Source organism: Cupressus sempervirens, chromosome 9, assembly GCF_028749045.1.
Source record: "Cupressus sempervirens isolate cs-2001-9-10 chromosome 9, ASM2874904v1, whole genome shotgun sequence".
NCBI classification, from domain to species: domain Eukaryota; kingdom Viridiplantae; phylum Streptophyta; class Pinopsida; order Cupressales; family Cupressaceae; genus Cupressus; species Cupressus sempervirens.
Window position 1 is genome coordinate 451,170,862 of NC_143126.1, and position 15,177 is coordinate 451,186,038.

The window sequence follows — 15,177 nt, forward strand, 5'->3', positions numbered from 1 at the left end:
AAAATTTTCAAGAGTCTAGGATGGACAATTTCCCCAACGAGGTAGAGCCTGAATAGGGTTCCACAAAGGAGGAAAAGGAAAGAGAAAATAAGGAAATTATCGTCTTTCAAGACCCAAAAGAAAACTTGGTTTCCACCAGAGAAGGAGCGACCAGAACAGGAAAAAAGCAGGACTTGGTGAAAGATCTAGACCAAAGGGTAGATCTTCTCAGCACCCCAAAGAATGGTCACAAGGCTTCTAGATCCTTGAAGTTTGAAAAGAAGGGAGAGACACCCAAGAAGAAACAAATTTGAGATCCATCTACGACCTCTCCTATAGCGACTAGGAGCAACTGCAAACTAGATGTGGGCTCTACTACCAAAGTAGGTAGAAAATCAGAGAGGGAGTCCAGAGAGGAGGAGACCAGAAGAAGCTTGGCGAATGGGTGCCAAAGCACTCTAAAGGATTTTCATAAGAATAAAAAATGAAGATCATCTCATGGAACATTAGGGGCCTAAATGGTGCCCATAAACAGGAAATTATTGAGAATCTGATTACAGACCAGAGACCTGACATTTTGATGATCCAAGAAACAAAAATGAAAAAGGATTCATTGAGAAATATTAAGTTCAGCAACCTGATGAGTGGGGAAGCATCAAACTCTGATGGAGCCTCTGGGGTCTGTTGACATTATTCAAGACCAAACTTTTCAGGGTGGAATCAGTCTTCAATGTAGGTAACATTCTTTTTTGTAAAGTGTTCCATATCCATTCCAATGAATTTTGGTTTCTGCTTAATATATATGCTCCCAATAACAAGAGAGATAAAAAGTCCTACTAGTCTAGAGCAGAAGGGTTGGTACAGAATAGCAACATGAAGAAAGGAATCATTATGGGAGACTTCAATACCCCTCTTTTGGACAAGGAGATGAAGGGTGGTCTACCTCAGGACTGGGATAGCAAGCATGACCTTTCTAACTTCATCAATGGATTGGCTTTTCTGGACCTGGACCTAATGGGAGGTGACTTCACTTGGTCCAATAAACACATAGGCAAGGATTGTATTCAGGTTAGACTAGATAGAGCTGTCATTTCTCTTGATTGGCTGCAGTCTTCCTCTTGCAAGTTAGCTCTTTTGCCTAGAGTTGGATCTGACCACTCCCCTATCTCCCTCTCGATTGTTCCTTCTAATCCCTTTAGACCTCCTCCCTTCTATTTTGAGAAAATTTGGACTTCCCACCCTGACCTTTTAGAAATAATTAAGGTCTGGTGGAGTATAGAAGTGGAAGGCACTGCAATGTTCAGGGTTGCTAGAAAACTCAGCAAAGTTAAAAGAATGGTTAAAGCTTAGAATAAGTCAGATTTTGATCACATATTCTCTCTTAAAGAGGATCTCTCTGAAAATATCTCTTCTATCCAAGCCTCCATTCAGGAAAATGGGTATGATGCCTCGAATAGCGAAGAAGAGTTATCCATCTTGTCTAATTTACATGACATCATTAGCAAAGAAGAAAACTTCTAGAGGCAAAGATCTAGAATCAATTGGCTCAAGGAAGGAGACCAAAACACAAATTTTTTCCATTTGACTACTCTTAAACATAGAACAAATAATAGGATTTCTGGCTTGAAGAAAGACCAACGTATGCTGACAAAGGAAGAAGATATATCAAATGAAGTTGTTTCTTTTTTCTCCTCCTTGCTGTCTTGGGATCCTTTGCTCCCTAAAGTGGACCAGGATGATATTGTTTCTTGTATTCTTCAGATCCTCCAATCGCACCATAATAATCTGCTCTGGGCCATTCCTTCTAAGTCCAAAGCAAGAGAAGCTCTTTTTTCTCTTCTAGCGGATAAGTCACCTAGCCTTGATGGTTTTCCCACCTTCTTTTTCCAAATGTACTAGCCTGTCATTATGAAGGATGTTGTGAAGGTGGTTCAGGAATTCTTTGGAGCTAGAAGTATTCTAAAGGAAATAAACTCTACATTCTTAGTTCTTATTCCCAAAGTGCCAAGAGCTGACACTTTGGATAAGTTCAGACCCATCAGTTTATGCAACTCCTTTTATAAAATCAACTCGAAGGTGCTCACTGCGAGGCTACTTAAGCTTCTCCCCCTAATTATCTCTCAGCAACAATCTAGTTTTGTTCTAGGCAGATAGATTTTAGATTCGATTATTATGGTGCATGAAGTGATTCACTCTATGGAAGTTGGAAAGAGAGAAGGGATGTTACTCAAACTAGACATGTCCAAAGCTCACGATCAGGTTGATTGGTCTTTTTTGGATTTGGTGTTGAAGGCTTTTGGCTTTGATGTCAAATCGTGTAAGCTAATCTCCCAGGTAGTCATCACTCCCTCTCTAGCTATTTTAGTTAATGGATCCCCCTCTGATTTCTTCAAACCTACTAGAGGCTTACGTCAGGGGGATCCTTTATCACCTATTCTCTTTATTATCCTGGCGAAATGCATTGGCAGACTCATGGAGAAGAAAAAGAAAGAAGGGAGGATCAAAGGTTTTAAACCTTCTTTCAAATGCACCCCCTTTACGCATCAGCAATTTGTTGATGATACTATTATGGGTGGAGAGGCCTCAGTCAAGGAGGCAAAGGCTATGAAAGACACTTTGGACACCTATTCTAGAGGTCAGGGCAGCTCATCAATTGGGACAAAAGTTCTATTTTCTTTATCAATACTCCAGAGAAAAGACAGAAGAGAATCTCCAGAATCTTGGGATGTTAGGTGGGGAAGCTTCCTTATACCTACCTTGGTCTCCCCTTGGAAATGACCCCTTCAAATTCATTTTGGAATGGCATCATGGAAAGGTTCAGTAAGAAACTGGCAGGCTGGAAAGGAGCCATTCTTAGCCAAGCTGGAAAATGTCAACTAGTTAAATCCATCCTTCAAAATTTGCCAATATATGCTTTGAGCCTTTTTACCATACCAGTGAAATATGCTGAGAGGATGGAGAAAATCTAGAGGGATTTTTTGTGGAAGGGAGTTGAAAGGAATAAAAGGTACCCCCTTGTTGCATGGGACAAATTTTGCCTCACCAAGAAGAATGGAGGTCTGGGAATCAAGAAGCTCATTCACCTCAATAAGGCCCTTCTGGCAAAGCAAATCTGGCACATCTTTAGTAGCACGGGCGAATGGAGAGACACTATAGTAAATAAGTATATAAAGAGGCCCTCTATTCAGTTCACCCTCTTCAGTGAGGATATCCCAAGAGGTTCTATTGTTTGGAATGGTTTCTTAAAAGCTAGGGACTTGGCTAACTCAAAAGTCTCCTGGAAGTTGGTTAATGGGGAGGATATTCTATTTTGGTCTGACAGTTGGCTTTCTCAGGGCCCCCTTATGAACAATCCTAGCTATGGGTTTTGGGCTAATGATTGCATCAACGTTTATGGGCACAAAGTCAGCAATTATAGGACCGAATAAGGTTGGAGGGACCTTTCCATTATCTCAAATGACCTCAAACCTATCATGATCATGCTTAATTCCTTGTCCCTTAGCAACAATAAGGATGAACTAGTTTGGAGGGATGATGCCAATGGGCTCTATTCAGTTGCCTTTGGGTACTCTACTTTATAGAGCTTAAAAGAGTCTCCCCCTTGGTTGAGGGCTTGGATCCCTGGCCTCACGCCAAAAGTCAACATGTTTTTTTGGTTGGCTCTTCAGGACAAAACTCTAACGCAGGAAAATTTCATCAAAAGAGGTCACATCATGCCCAACAAATGTGTTTTGTGTAAAGAAGAGTCGGAGACAAGCAACCATATGTTCATTCATTGTTCTTTCTCTAGGACAGTTTGGGGCTTCCTCACCCAAGAGTTAGGCCATAGCTAGTGCTTTCCTTCTAACCTTCTGGACTTTTTCTGTCAATGGCATGGCTTGTTCAATGGGTCTATCTTGTAGGAAATTAGCTCCTGGATCCTGCCTCATTTTTGTTGGAGCATATGGAATGAGAAAAACAATCGGATTTTTAGAGATAGGGAGGAGCCAGCTTTAGTTGTTGGGAGAAAGATTTTCAGTAACATAAAGGAAAAATTTTCTTTGAGGAAGGGAAGAGAATTTGAGATAGGAGGCAGGAAAAAGGAGAAGGTAAAAGACAGATCGAGGAAAAGACAAGAAGCCAAGTGGCTCCTCCCTCCTGAAGGCTAGTACAAAGCCAACTTTGACGGAGCCTCCAAGGGCAACCCTGGCTCCTCGAGTAGTGGATGTGTGATAAGGAATGAAAATAGAGATAGTATTACAGCTTTTTCTCTCCTGTTGGGATTTCAAACTAATCATTTTGTGAAAGCGAACACCGTGTGCAATGTTGTAAAACTGGCTTTTGAAATTGGTGTTACCAATTGATGTCTCGAAGGGGATTTGAATAACATTATAAAGTGCATCATTGGCAACTCACATCCATCATGGACGATTGCAAATCTAATTGATGAGACATGTGAGACCCTCGCCAAATTGAATAGAATCCATGTCACTCATATTTTTCGGGAAGCAAACCTAGTTGCCGAAAGGTTCGCGAACATTGGGGTCAGCACAAACCAAAAAATGACTTGGCATCTCAAAATTTGTTTGCCAGCGAACATTAAAAGTTTGATCGATTTGGACAAGATCTAAGGAAGTACAGAGAAAATCAAGCTATGATTATGATTATGAAGGTTTTAAGAAATAAGGGTACTTTCCAAAATGGAAGCATGGGAAATCGTAACTGCAGTGATTCATTATTGATTAATTAACACGCTTTGTGGGTCATTTTTTGCACTCACTTTTGGAGCAATAGCAGGGCTATTTTTCTCTATTTATTGCTTACTCTCAGAGGTCCCTTTAAGTCATAGAGTGAGGAGCACATGAGTAAAGAGGGTGTGTAGTGTGCAGAAATGGTAGGCAAAAGGTGCAAAAGTAGGGAGAAGGTGTGGGAAAAGCTATAAGAGGGTGGGGTTACGAATTATATCATGAAGCTGCATGGTTTCAATCAAGAGGTGACCAAAAGTATGGTGGGGTCTTGGAAGGATGGCAGGGTGAAGGTGAATGGAGTCTACTTCTGGATAACGAAGGAGGCGATTGCTACTGTCACCGAAATCCCTATCAAGGGTTTTAAATTCTTTAGGGATAAGAAGCTCTCAGCCAATGCGGTTAGGGACTTTGTGGAGAGTGAGAAGGAACTAAAGGCGCTGAGAAAGATTGACAACTACTATGTCCACGACTCCATGAAGAAGTGGTGGAGGTATGTTCTAAGAGCTGTTATAGAGTACATCATGTTGAACCCTAGGTTTGATAGAGCTCGTACCCACCACTTTGTTAAATTGAATCATTTATGGCATAATGCTAATATTTCCTTTCCATATTATATGTTAAACTCTATGAGCAAGGCAATGGATAGCTTTGAAAAGAAGCCCACCGCAAACCCGACTCTACACAAGGGGCTGCCACTGCTTATCCACAAGCACTTTAAGGCTTAGACTATAAGCATCACTCCCCCTTAGGTAGAGAATGTAGAGTCTAGTAGTTCTAGTTACTCCTCTGACTTAGATGAAATTCAGAGCCTTAGCTCTGAGGAAGGAGGGATATCTTCTTTGAGGAAATTAGTGACTCACCAAGCTAAAAAATTGCCCTCCCCCATAACCCCTAGCAGAAAAAGCACTAGGGATCTTGGGAAGAAGCCTCCTAAGAAGGATGAGGAGGAGCCAAAGTCTGAGGAGGTGGTTAAGGAGACACAGGAGAAAATTAAGGAGGAAAGTGGAAGGAAGAAATGCAAGAGGGAGAGTTTGGAGGAAGTGCGCTCTTAGTTTGAGGAGGCGTTTGTGCTACCCCTATCTCCTATCCACCTCCAAGCCCAACCTAAGGAGCAGAAAGAGGAGAATGCAGGGTATGCAAAAGGGGAAGTACAAGTCAATGATAAGAAGAAAGCTTGGATAAACTTTACTGTTAGGACTTCGAAGATGCGCATCTTCAGGGAGGCCATGAATCCCCAAATCTTTGTGGAAAATCAAGAGGAACAACGGCTGGAAGAACTCATTGACCCGGTGATAGTGGCTATTTTGGACAAAGCTAGAGAGATAGGGATGAACCTCTCGAATAATGCTCGTAACAATATGATTGACAATTTTAGATCAATCAAATGGCTTTTCCATGAGCTGGAGGAGGTCAAAGAATAGGTGAGACATATTGAGGCAACAAGGAATGGGATGGATGCTAATAGGAGGATGGATTCGACTGACAGGCTTAGTCTGGTGGAAAGAAGGATACACAACCTGGAGAACTAAAATCACAACCTTGTGAATCAGATGTTCTCTTTGTTAAGCTCCATTAACAAAAACAACATCTCTCTTACAGGCTGGATGAAAGACAGAGAAATGCAGGATGATGAGGAAGGAAAAGACAGGGATGAAGCCAGAACAGAGGATGACTCTCCAAAGGACAAAACCATTCTTGATTAGGACCAGGGGTACCAAAGGGTGCAACAGCTAGAAGTGGAGGAGAATCAACTAGCCTACGAGGCTACTCAGGTTATGCAAGTGCTGGAGCGAAAGAGCAAGGAATAACTCTCGCCTGTTCTTTTGTTTTTCTTTGTCTTTTGGCTTTTGTTTTGGCTTTAGGCCGTGGTATTACTTCTCTTTTTTCCTGGTCTTTTCTCAAAACTCTACTTTTTGTTTGGGCTTTATGCTTATTATCAGCCTTTGAACTTATACTTGTTGGGTTGGGCTTTCACACTTATTATTAGCCTTATATGTTTTAACTATTGGGTTTCAAGATCCCTGTAAAACTTGTTTATCTAATCAAAAACAATGCAAAGCATATAAGCATAAAAGAGATATATATTTTTTGATAACCAACAATGTCATGCATTAAATATATGTCTAATAATTTGATACATAAAGTGTACATACAAAAATCTCATAAGTCAATTGTATGTCGAATAATGTCATTCATCAACTATATCCAATATGATATACAAAAAAAATTTCCACTAATGTCATATAGACATAGAATGTATATTCCTAATCTACTTATTTCTTGTGAAGGGAATTAAACAAATCACAAGCTATCTTTGATCATTGTGTTGAGGGAGATGGAGTCGATGATGTAATTTGTTTCACACGTGTTCACTAGTCCTCCTATCAAGTCTCTTTTGCAACTCAAGTTTATAAAATAAAAATTATAATCATCAATAACTATTGTTTAGGGGGGAAATGAAGACACTTTAATAGGATTGTAGGTCTCCGCTCTTCCAGGCCACTAAGCCATTCAAATATGTGTGTGAGGGAAATAGGAGAATTTCCAAATATGATTCCACTTATAATTCAAATTAGATTAGGTTGTACCTAGAGGAATAAGGATGCCAATATTAAATTTGAATTATGAAGAGGAATGAAATACAAGGAGATATTCTATTTGGCCTTTATTAGATAATGTGCATGTGAAGTTGAACCAATTTCTTAAATAATGTGAATCTAGATGTTATGTGTTTATAATCAACCTAATTAAGATATAAAATATAAAGGACTCACCTTGAAATATGTATAAGAAGATGTATTTTAGCTTTAAAAGTCATGGATCTGAGCCTATTTCTAAATATATGATTGTGAATTACTGAATGAAACGACAAAAGGAACAAAATCCAAAAATTGTTCGGCAAGAAGGAAAAATGGACTAGGTTGTTCTGGAGGAAGGATGTATTTCCACAGAGTTGAAATAGTGTAGTAATATTGTAACAAATTTCTCCAAAAATCTCTCGTAGAGTTATTTCCAGACCTGTATGCGAAATCCTACTATCTTGCTTCTATACATAGAAAATGAAGGGTTTTTGTTGTTGGGTTGGATGAGGGCTTGCCTTGGTTAAGCCCTCGGTTAAGGAGTTAACTCTAAATGAGAAATGTAAATGTGAATGACTGAAAAAATAGATAAATATTAGGATTCACCTTGCATAAAACCTTTGTTAATAAGGATTTTGTTTGCAATATGTTCTAGGTCTTGAATTAGGTATACAAATGTAGGGTATCTCCATAATTTGCAACAGATCTATCATAATCCTATCACAACACCATGGATGTAAGTGTGCATCAATAAAGAAGATAATGAATGATTCAATGTAGATCTCCTCCCTTGATGGTCAACAATGAGATACATCTTGAAGAGGAAAGGCCCATGGAGGATCTTTCAATGCTAGATAGAAATATCCTTGCTTGAATGTTTGAAAATGCTTGAACTCCTTGAATGCAAAAGGCATAAATCTTGTCTTGAGAGCATGAGCTTGAGATTTGATATCTTGATTATGAAAATGAAGCTTCCAATCCTCCTTATATATGTGGGAAAATAATACAAGAAGACTAGAGAGCAGAACAAAACTAATTAAACCCCTGAGGCCTTTCGAGCCCCAAGCCTCGAAATCACTAGGGACTATGTTGACCTAATCTTGGAGATCAGGTACAAGGTGCCACAGAAAGAAGAGGTAGTCTCAACAAGAAATAGGGTACAAAATAGAAAAAGATAGGAAAAAGGACATCGAGCATGGGTACATCGATGGTTGAAGAAATACATTATGGAAAGGCTACTAAAAGGTCTTAAAAGGAAAGTGCATCCATTTTAAGATGAAAAATTTAGCCCCCACTTTAGTGGGAGTATGATTTTTATCAAACTCATGATAAAGTAGATCAAGAGCAAAGAGCTAATCTTAACACAGTCTAAGAGGCAAAGAAATCATCAAGTCCCCAAGAGACTCAAGTCTTCTTCACATCCAAAATCATAATAAGAGATATAAGAACTACAAAGGGGTGTATTTTCTCGCCCAATAAGGTTTTTGTGCCTTATTGTGAACCACACAAGAAAAAGGAAGAGGAGGCAAGGTCTCTAGAAAAAGGGGATGGCGTTCAACATTCTAGCAAGTGTGAGTGGAATACTAGTTAACCCATAGAAGATGAACCAAATGGTTTAGCAAGTGTGTGTGGTATGCTTATCAGTCCATCAAAGGATTCAACTTCCAGGGAACTCCATGTCCCAAATAGAAGAATTGAAAGAGACCTAGACATGAGGATTTTTGTGTCCTTGATGGATCAAAATGAAACCAGGCTTCCCAGATTATTAGTAGTCAAAAGAAGGGTCCAAAACAAGGATTGAGCCTCCCAAACTGTTAATAGTTTAGAGAGAGATCTAAAAGAGACCAATCAGCCATGAACTATTAATAGTTATAGGAAACTAGAAGGAAAGAGAGAGAGGTAAACATGAAATAAAAATGGATAGATTTGGGAATAACTTAGAAGTCATACCAAGCACTAAAGGATGAAGTAATCCAAGCTATTCAAAAAAAATTGTATTTGTACTTCATGATCAAAGGATGAATGAAGTGTATGCCCCCATGTTAAAGTAATTGCAAACACCTTAATGGGAGCAATAGCTTTAATGGAAGCATACATGAACCCACTAAAAAATTTCCACTATGAGATGCCCCCAAGAAGAGAAACATATCAAGGGAAATGAGCACATAGAAAAAAGAAAGAACACAAAGGGATCTACTAATGTTGGGGTTAGTAAGATCATATGATAATATGTAATATTATCTCAAGTGTGAAACATCATCATTTCCCAAAGGAACTAAAACTACAACACAATGGGGGAAAAGACATGTAAGAGTCACGAGGAAGGATATTTTTGGGCCAACAACATGGGGACCAAAAATAATCGGTGCTACCATATTATTAGCAACCAAGAAGACTATACAAAGTCATTGGTATGGAAAATAGCATAAGTATGACATAACATATAACACCATATAGAAGAAATAGATACAAATAGAAGAATGTATATGACAGGATGATCACTTTATCCTCTTTTTCTCAACAACGCAACAAGGATTGTCTAAAGTAATCAAATCAAAACATATAAGTAAAACACAAGAAGAGAGAAAATATGACACAATAATACAAAGACTAACATGGTGGATGAATTCCATATCAATCATTTCGCGTGCCCCCCTATCTCTATTTGAAATGCTAGAGAAAGGATGGTGACTCGCAAGAGGAACAACATCCATCACAATAGAAATCACAATCCATTCTAAGCAAGGACTTAGAGAGTCACTATGCTTATTACTAAGAGTGATTGTAAGTTGCATAGAAATTATGTTAGGAAAAGCATTATCTATATTAATTAATTATTCATCACTACTTACATTTCCATCATTTAAAGTATCTTCCACATCAAGATTGATAGAATCTAAAATACAAACATAATCATCATGTTTATCTATATGCATAATGTTACCTTATTTAGCTTCCTCCAAAGACCCACACATTGTTTTATAAAAAAAAGGTAAAGGTTGAGATGAAGATGTAGGTTGAGAATCAAGAGAATGAGCTTTAGCCTTAGCTTTATATTTATGGTTCTTGTGATCTGACCGACATGTTGATTATGGATATTCTTATGAGAGATAGTAGAATGAATAGGATCAACTACCATAAGTTTCAAAGAAAGAATGACAACATGAAGATATAGTAGCCAAAGGAATAGATGTAGTAGGTAAAATAGGTTCATAAGTAGAAGGAGCACATGGAGTAGGCAAGATAGGCATAGGTGAATAACCTTTAGGTAGTCTAAGTTCCATGATCTTGGCTACTTTATGTTGTTGATAGTTTATATAGAGATGACCGGGATGAGTAGGTGGTTTTTTAGGATAAGATAATTAAAAAATTCTACATAATCAATTAAAGCTATTTGAAATTTTTAATAGACTATGGTAACTTAATTACTTTACTAGAATCATATATTCAAAATATAAACTCAAGCAAATCTTTAGGATACAATGGCTTGTAAAGGGAATGATTAATAGTAATATTATCTCCATGAAAAGGAAACTTAAAGCATTTATGAATAGGAGAAGCTACAACTTTCATGGAAGAAATCAATGGATTACTAAGCTTAACTTGAAATTGATTAAAAGTAGGAATAAAGACAAAGGTGGTAAAAACAACCTTCCTTGAAAGAGTGATAGATAAAGTGATAGAACCTTGAGGACGATAAGAAAACCATTACAAGTTTAAATCCATACAGGAGTTGTATCATAGGTATCTCTATGAAACCATTTATTGAAAATGTGTTCTTTGATGATAACATTCATGATAGAAGAAGGATCAACCAAAGTACCACGATAAGTGATATGAGCAACTCTAAGAGTGATGCAAAAAGGACCATTATGCTCCTTAAAAATGTCAGACCAACTAAAGATAATAAGAGTTGTCTATTTAGGTTCAAATGGAGAAGAAATCAGAGGTTGGGGTTAGAACTCAACATGATTAACCACATGATTTTATTCTTCTATATTCTCATCATAATTAATATGGTGATCAAAAGAAGAAGGTTGATTAATAACATTCGTTGAGTGTTAAGGTAAAGGATTAGTACAAATCTACAAATTATGATTAGGCGATGCAATAGAATCATTTGTATTATTAACTTGATCATTGATAGATATAGCCTTAGAGTCAATAAAGTCTTGAATAACATTCTGTAAAGTATAATGCCTTTGAGTATCATGACTAGGTTGACAGTGGTATTGATAAAAAATATTTGAATCAAAAGAATTAGGCAATGATTTACTAGTATCAATAGGATGAATAAGAGGAAGATGAAGAATTCTAGAATGAATGAATTTAGTCATCACCTCATAAAAAGGTTTAGATAATTGAGTGTACTTATGATTAGGATGATATACAGAGGAAAAAATAGTCGTACATTTAGATGTAGTAGCCACTTGATCAACAACTATATTGAATGACTTGATTTTGATGAAATTTTGAGGTTAAGATAACTTATTCAAATTTTTGACTATATGACTCTTATCACTAGAAATAGGAGCCATCAGAGTAGAGCTCTTGAGTGGACTCATTTGTAACTGGTAATGGTGAAGGACTACACACAAATGTGAAAAGGAGGTATGCTCGATAAGGAGAATCATAACTCTAATGTCTTACTATAAATTAGAAATAAAGATGTGTTGAATATCATGATTAGGCACATGATAAGATATTTGAGCATATAAATGTTTACATCTACCAATAAAATCAATAAATGTCTCCTTAACATTTTATTACAATGCATTAACTCGGTTAAAGAAATATATGGACCAATATTATTCTAAAATGGTTGAATGAAAGCATTAGCAAGAGTTTTAAAGGAATCAATAAAATAAGGAGGTAGAGAGAAATACCATTGGAAGTCTCTATCCCTATGAGTGTGTAGAAACAACTTATCCATAAGCCTATTGTCATGAGAAAAATCACTACATATAGTCTCGAAAGTTTTAAGATGAATTACAGGATCTCCCTTACTAATTATAAGTCTCAAGATGAGGTACCTCAACATGTTGCGGTATAATAGCATGAAGGATAAATAAGGAAATGGGATCAGCAACATCGCATGTATGAATTTTGTACTTAGATTGAGTTAAATGAGCTAGTTGTTGTTGCAATGCAATGATAATTTGAACCAAGGTACTAATGATAAGATCAGAAGATGTGTTAGTAGGCATAGGTTTGCTAGATAGATTAGGAAAGTTATAAGAAGAAAAATAAGTGTATAAGGATGTTGGCATAGGATTCAAGGAACAAGTAAAGGGTTTGAATAAGTAAAATAAGTTGTATTATATGAAGGTAATGAAGAAGGAATGAAAATAGGTGAAACACTTAGGGGAAGTAAAATACTAGGAATACCAGTACTTAAAGGAGTGGAAATTTGTGTAGAAGTAGTCATAAGAGGTGAATCATATGTAGGTATGCTAGAAAGGGTGGTAGAAATCAAAATAGAAGGTTCAATGGTTGTGGAAGGAGGAGGATATCCTAACTCTTGACCATATTTTGTCAAAGATTTAGCATGACCATTAATAAGGTGAGATATACCATGTACGATATAAATGCTATTATTATCATTATTAACAAGATTCTTAAGGGCTTCAATAATAGCAATACTATCGGGATTTTAATTTTCTTGCACAAGCCAAGTTTCCAATTTAATAAATTCATGAGAAATCTTATCAACTTGCAAATGAGGGACTCTAAGAGCTTCATCTTCATCATGGGATGAGTGAGAATATTTATTCTCTATTATAGAAATAAGGTTGTGAGAAAATATGTGAGTATCATCATGAGTCCTAAGAAGAAAAGAGGAATCATGATCAAAGGAGCCTATGAGCCTACGACTTCACCTAGCGAGAATGCTATAGGTTAGACTTTGTTATTTAAGCTTGTAAAAGGGGAGATCACAAAAGTTAAACCTAATGAGATCTAACCATGTAAATGAAATAAAGAGCATAAAAGAGAGATCTAACTACACACAAGATAGTCAAATCTAACTTTATGATCAAATAGAGAAAGGGGTTCACTAAAAACACCTAAAGAAAACAATATAACTCCAAAAAAGAAAAGGGCCACAAGTCGAGTTCACCAAAATGTTTAGGGAGAAAAGAGAGACATCTTAATAGGATCGTAGGTCTCTACTCTTCTAGGTCACTAAGACATTCAAATTTGTATGTCATGGAAAGATGAGAATTTACAAATATGATTCCACTTATAATCCAAATTAGATCACCTAGGACCCAAAAGAAGAAGGGCACCAATACAACATTTGAATTATGAAGAGGAATTCAATATAAGGAGATACTCTCTTTGACCCTTATAAAATAACATGCATGTTAAATTGAACCAATTGCTTAAATAAAGTGGATCTAGATGCTATGTGTATACAATCAGCCCAATTAAGATATGGATCTAAGATATAGACGTGAAAGGAAATAAAATATAAAAGATTTTCCTTAAAATATGTAGAGGAAGATGTATTTTTAGCTTGTACACACAAAAAATAAAGGATTTTTGTTGTTGGGTTGGATGAGGACTTGCCTTGGTCAAGCCCTAGGTTAAGAAATTAACCTTAAATGAGAAATGTAAATGAAAATGATTGAAAAACAAGAAAATGTTAGGATTCACCTTGATTAAAATCCCTGTCAATAAGGAGTTTTTTTTAATGTGTTCTAGATCTTAAATTAGGTATAGGAATGTAGGGTACTGATAGGCCAACACTGGGGCAAATAATAATAAAGAATTAATGATTTATAATGAAGTTTGGCTGGTCTATATGTGTCAATCCGAGAGCGTAAGCTTGCGAAAGGTGTCTGAGAAGTATGCCATCAAGGGATGATAGTTATGACCTGAGTGATTATGAATGCAGCTAGAACACACAAATTGAATCTATGAAAAACTAAGGAAATCCCAGTGACAAGAACTGTCACTTCCTGGCGACAGGAACAAATGAAACAGAGATAAAGATTAATCTACAAAAAATAATAAAAGAAACAATTTATAAAATAAATAATAGTAACATTAATATTTATGCAAATATAAATACCAACTCTAAATAAACTTATCTAAAAATCTAAATTAACTAATCTAGAAATCAGACAAAAACATGAATGTTGAATACACCAAATAGACTAATTAAGAAGTAAAAATCTAAAAAACACACACTAATGAAATACATCACTATGTTTCACCATGGAGCGGGCCCTTACTCCTGGCTTGCACGGTGGATAGAAGAAACATTGTTTCTACACTGTAAAAATCATGCAAAGCATCCTTTTATTCATATAATATAATACCAACTTCCTCCTTTACAATATTCTGCGTTTTATTAATATGATTGTTCCCCTACACTCTATCTCCTGCTGCTTATATATACACAGCATTATACTGGCTTTTACATAACAACTTTATAATAGAAATCTATTATTTGCAGATAATAGTCATTTCATTTCAATGGAATACACCTATCCTCATATTTAATTAAGTTATGGTTTTAGTTTGACCAATAACCAATAAGTAATGAGGAGAAGATTGAATAAATATGGTTATAACAAGAACCACGTGTTTTTAGCATGTATCCACATAATTTTTCTGCTGCCATCTTCACGTATTCACATAGGTTTCATTCCATTTTTATCACATTTTTGGTGAATGATATCTGCAGCAAATATATCTAATTCAAAGTGGATGGAGAGAACCATGGTTTGTTTTAGTTGATAAATATGGATCACAAGACTTTTTAACATGCATCCACGTAAGTGTCCTTGCTATCATCTCCACATATGAATTCATCTAAGCTGAAGGAGTTCTATGTTGAGCTAGTAACAGCAGCAAAAGAATTAACAAACTTTGAAAATTGAAGT